We start from the raw sequence: 6,217 nt of genomic DNA, 5'->3' as shown, positions 1-6,217 counted from the left end.
AACAAAAGAGTTTCCTTCTCCTTCCCCCACTCTTCTCTAAAGTCTCCTTCCCTAAGTGAGTTTGTACTTTTTCCGAGGGCCTGGGGGACATTTTGACTGTGGTCCTCATGACTATGCAACAGTTCCTTCATCACCTTGCTGAGATGAGACACCTGAACCATTCACTGTGTAACAACAACTGAGCCTAAGGGGTGAACTCGATAATTGAAAAGTTTAGGTAGCGGTTTGTCAATTATTCTTCTATTTACCAGCTTGTTTCCTACTGATTAACTGTCTTCTGTGCTTCAGACTGAATCCAGTCCCTTGCTGTAACAGCCTAGCATGTCAGGTAATCCCTGTCCTGGCATTAACAAGCACTGTTTGACAGTGTGTAAATCTTCCCACTGGTTCTCAGAAACCATCCCATAATCTCACTTCATATTCTCAGTATTCTCCTAAATCTAAATTTATTTTAGTCATTTACTTCATCTTTTTTCTTATGTGTCACTTGTTATCTGTCCTCATAGATCACTTACATAGGGCAATCATGTCCCCTCTCCATCCTCATTTTTGTAAGGCAGTGGAGGAGCAAGCATTTCTCCAATTCTTGTTGTATGGTAAATCTGTTCCAAATTATCCTTTTCTCCCTTCAGTTACAGTTTTGCTTCCTCTTTTTTTGCAAATAACCTCACCAGAACTGTGTGTTGTGTGTTTACTGACTGTTCACCAGTCACGTACAGCACAATGAATAATTCCTTATCTCAACAGTAAAAAAAAAAAAAAAAAAATCTATGTTTATATCAGGTTTTTAGAGCTTCCTGTTCTCTCTCATCTTCTTTCATTTCCCATTAATAAACTCTCAGGATCTAGCAATAATTTTTCTCAATAGATGTACATGGTTTGACACTTGCATGACTACAATTTTTCCATTTCTACTATCCCAGTAGTCACGCAGGTCGGTTTCTTTGTGTCTGACATTTTTCTCCTCAGTTTATAGACAGCACTTTCTTACTTGCTGCCAAACCAAAAGATCGATTTCCTGATTTTTTGTGCCAGGGTCACTGATGAAAATATCAAGTAAAATTAGTACCAAAGCTGATCCTCAAAAAATGCATATGAAGTGTGTTTCCAGACAGGAAGCTCTTCCTATCTCATGATCCATTTCCATAGGCCTTTTAACAGGATCTTTAGAACCTGACAACATTTTAGCAATTCCATTTTACTCTGTAAAAATTCTCCATGTGGCTCATTATATAATCTGCTTTATTCAAGTCCAAAGAGACAAGAGCCTGAGCACTGCCTGTCTGCAGAATGTAATTTCCATTACAAGAACAAAAGCAGACTGAGTTAGGTTGGCTTTAGTCTATCTTAGGTAAATTCAAGGGTTATGGTATTCATGTTAGCTTCATGCCTCTTATTAGTTTTTCACTTGAAAATGTGTTCTACGTACCTAACCTACTATTGAGGTCAGCTTAATTGCCTATACTTGGTGAATTCCTTTTTCTTCCTTCTCGTAAGCAATACTGTGCTTGCTGATCTATAGCCAGTGTCCCAGATTTTTGAACATCTGATGGCCATGGCTGTCAGTTCTGCCACATTTGGAAACTTAGTCAGCTCAGCCTCCCCTAGCTGAGATTTTTCTATATCTTAAAATGAAATCTGTTCTAAACTTTCATTCCCTTTATACATTCCACCTTTAACCCCAGAGGTCATACCTTTGTCATCCATATTTTTAAGACAAGTGCGGCTATCATCATCATCATCAAAGTGAGAGAATCTCATTCAGACAAATCTCAAGTGTCATTGAATCTACTGAAAACAAGTAGTTTCTGGTTGGAGAAAAAAACCCATCAGTCCGTAACATCGGTATGTTAAGACTGAAAACAGTTGGTTTTGGAGATGACCAGAGACTTCCCAGCACCACAGGCAAACTAGCATTCTAGCAGGTAAAAAAGGTAACTGGGAAGGAGGAATGGGGGACCAGCATCTCCTGGGTTCTGGGCATCATTACCCCAAGTCCAAAATCACCCAGTAGGAGCGAGCTCCTCAGGGCTCTCTTGACAAAGTGGGCAGACACCTCCAAAACTGTAATTGAACCAAAGATGAGGACATAGAACCAGAGAATCATTTAAGTTGGAAAAGACTTTTGAGATCAAGTCCAACTGTTAACCCAGCACTGCCAAGGCCACGACTAAACCACGTCCCTAACTGGTACATTTACATGTCTTTTAGATCCCTCCAGGGATGGTGACTCCACCACTGCCCAGGGAAGCCTGTTCCAATGCTTAACCACCCTTTCAGTGAAGAACGTTTTCCTTATAGCCAATTCATACCTCCTCTCGGGCACCTTGAGGCCACTTTCTCATGCTATTGCTTGTTTCTTGGAGAAGAGACCAACCCCTCCCCCCAGAGCACTGATCAAGACACAAAACCAAACTTGTCCCAGTACTGAGCCCTGGGGAACCCCATTAGTGACTGGCTGCCAAGTGGATGTCACTCCATTCACCACCACTCTCTGGGCCCGGCCATGCAGACGGTTTTTCACCCAAGGAACAGTGCACCTGTCCAAGCCATGAGCAGCAGTTTCACCAGAACAATGCTGTGAGAAACAGTGTCAAAGGCTTTACTAAAGACTAGGCAGACCAGATCCACAGTCTTTCCCTTATCCACTGGCAATTGCCACATTGTTATGCCATGAAGCAGAATTCAGATTTCATGTTGAACTGAAGGGAAATCCCAACGAGCACTTGACTGTTAATTAGTGATTTATTTAGACAGCTGAAAACTGGTTTTGCGCTGCAGAAGTCATTGCATTAAATACATTTCATAAAAATGCTAAAATTCTTGCCTTTGCCAAAAGAAAAAATCTTAAATAAATCTTGCTTATTTAAAATTATTTTTGTTTTGGAAAGACTAGTCTTTGGGATGAACTCTAGTACCTTCAGCTGCTCCTCATAGGACTTACGTTCCAGGCCCTTCACCAGCTCTGCTGTCCTTCTCTGGACTTGCTCCAACACCTCAATGTCCTTCTTGTACTGAGGGGCCCAGAACTGGACATAGGACTTGAGGTGTGGCCTTACCAGTGCCGAGTACAGGGGGAAAGTCCCTGCCCTGGTCCTGCTGGCCACACTATTGCTGACAGTCTAGCCCTGTTCAGCTCATCTTAACTAACTTTTGAGACCAAGCTGCAAATGCAGCTTTGTGACCACTCGTAACTAAAAAAAAATTACTCAAAACCAACTTCTGCCCACCACTGCATTGCACAAACAAGGATTAGTGTCTGTTTTACTGCAGTGATGCTGAGTACTTTTCCATTTAAAAAGATCTCTGCCAGAACTATCTCACCAAAGCCCCAAAAGTCTACTAAACAACAAAGAATAACTAAAACAAAAGAAACCCAAGTTGGTTCTGAGCATTACTTCTTATCCAGGGTTGAAGGAACTCAAATATAATCATCTAAGATTCAAAAACCATTCCAGAATTTTAAATATGGCTTGATATTTCCTTTTTTGGTTGGGTTTTTTTTTTCTCTAGAAGAAAAGATATTTAAGAGTTTCTTGGTAGAATGAATAGTTTTCAGGAATATTATGCTTTTCTTTTTTTAAGTATGACTCTTATTTGCCTAATCTAATCTTTCTCCAATTCATTTTATTTTGCCTTTGCTAAACATATCTTTGCAAAAAGTTACAATAGCTGGGTAACTGGCATATCCTTCAAAGAAAAAGAGGATATACAGCCAGAAAGCCATTACTTCTCTTAGAATACAACTACGTCCTTTGAGTTGACTACTTTTTCTTGGGATAGATGCCAAGGACCTGTAAAAATGGGGCTTGGCTCCAGATTTCCAGTATGTAGGTATTAATTTTTAGGTCCACTGCCTGTTCCCTTAGCCTGAGTTGGTCTTGCTTTACTTTGTTTATACTGCTGTTGATTTCTGAAGACCTTAAATCAGAATCATTGTGCTTAATTTACCTACAGTGGGGTCAAATACAACTGAAACCACTGTTTTATTGTCATCTCATGTCCAATTGGGTTACACATTATACAAGGAATTGCTTGGAAAAACATCCAATCAATACCTTAAAAAGCATAAGAAAGGAATTACTTCTAGCTCACTGTACTGAAGGCACAGTGCTTTGCAGGTACCTTTCTGAATGAGAACAACCAACTTCCATTAACCAGCAGTGCAATATTGCTCTACAGCAGAAAAGGAAACGACAGTCCCTGAAGTCTTTCCTAGAATGGCCCACATGAACTGTGCAATGGCAAAGCTTTGTTATTTTAAAATATCATTTATCTGACCCTACAAGCGGGAGAAAAAAAAAATTTTTTTGAGCGTGCTATTTTAATAGAGTGGTGGTGGAGCTGTGTGTTATCTAATCTTGAAAATGTCTTTTTTTCCTCTCTTACATAACTATCACATCCTGATGGTAACAGAGTGAAAAACTTGAAAATTCAGGGTATTTTTCTTGTTTAGTTAAATACACCAAAGGTGAAATAATACACCAAAACCAAAGCTCAAAGAATCAACAGTAGTTCAAAGATACAAGAATGTCAACATTGGGTAATACCAAGGTCCAACTAGGCTCAGGACTATTTCCAAGAAGGATAAAAAATAATGTCTAGAGAATAAGGACGAGGTGAATATATAGTCTAGATTTATTGCAAATAATCGCCCAGATTCCAGACATTTCTACAACTGGTGGGAGCAATATAAAATGTCAGGCTCCCTACCCCTCTATTCATCCATCCTACTCCAAATCCCTTCTTTCACTGTTTCAGTTTTGAAGAGAAAGATGATGGGAAAAACCTCAACTCTTCTGCTCCAAGACCCTAAGGCTGGCAAAGCCATGAGTATTTTGTTCCTTTACACTGGAAATTATGAAAAATGGCTGATTGCATTGATTGCACTCATGACTGCTTGAATCATTAGTATAAACATTAATGTATGAACTTTTATAGGAATCACTGGAAGTGGGAATAGTGGAAACAAGTTTTCATATCTACTGTTTCAAATTGTTCCATCGGAGGACAGCCTTACTATCCTAATTCCAATCCCACAAGCCCCTGGGCTTTGTCGTGTTTTATTTTATTTCTGTATTTCCATGAGTATTCTAATCTGAAGTGCAAAATAAACTACTGCTCTCTTTAACAGTACTTCTTTCAAAGTTTTACTTGTGTCCAAATTGGCTAAGTCCAATACTTTGTGAGGGGTCAGCTCATGCTTGACACGACCACACCAGAATCCTTAATCCATTAAAACCATTCATAATAAACCAAAGCAATTTACAACATCCCACGATGAATCAAGCTCACACTACAGACTTTACTTTGATCCTTAGACTGTCATTTCTTAGCTCACTCAATTTTTAATTAATTACTGTAACAGACTATCTTTCCTATCCATGTTTAAAATATACCCATGGTCCCGTCACACTTCAATTACCATAACATCGTTTTTCTTTGACTTTAGGAACTTGAAAGACACTGTGGAGGCAAAGGATGCAGCTTAGAGTTGTTGATTTCACAGAAAACACCTGGACATAAATCCAGATGTAGCTGGTTCTTTCCAGTCATGCCATCCGTGCCCATAGCTCTCTTAACAACCTTTAGCATCACACTCCAGGCTGCCATACACGGAATACGGCTGAGGATAAATATAGCTTTGTTCCTTTCGTAAGGCCATTTATTAATTTTCCTGATGTGCAAGCTTTGCTTGGAAGGTTTTAAAGGTACTGCTACATTTATCTGAAACGTCTAGATTTACGACAGCCTTCTAACATAAGGAAAAAAAAAAGGCATTGTAACAATGACAAATACATAGCACTTATGCAATAGGCTTCAAGCTTTCATTAGAGGCTGGCATACAGCTGGAAAGCCTAAGCATGTCTCCACTGTGACTACTTTAGGCAAAACAGATCAGGTGCTTGCCCGCAGAGCTCGCCTGTGTTCAGAGCGGCGGGGAGCGCGGCTCGCTGCCCGCTGGGCTGTGACGGCACGGCGGGCGCGCAGCGAGTGCGTCCGACCCGTCCTGCGAGGGCTGGGAGCACTCGGGAAGAGAAGGGGGGAAACAAACCCTAAGGACAAAGAGCTTTTCCTTAACCTTGTAACTTTTATCTTATCGTGTCCTCCATTAAAAGATTAATACAGAAGGAAAAGGGGCCAGCCGAAGCGGCCCAAGACAAGTGCGGGTAGCAGCCGCAAGGGAAGGCGGCAGGCACCCGTCCAGGGATGCCCT

This window comes from Corvus brachyrhynchos, unplaced genomic scaffold, assembly GCF_000691975.1.
Source record: "Corvus brachyrhynchos isolate BGI_N302 unplaced genomic scaffold, ASM69197v1 scaffold17, whole genome shotgun sequence".
Lineage (NCBI taxonomy): Eukaryota > Metazoa > Chordata > Aves > Passeriformes > Corvidae > Corvus > Corvus brachyrhynchos.
This window is presented reverse-complemented; position numbering follows the sequence as displayed.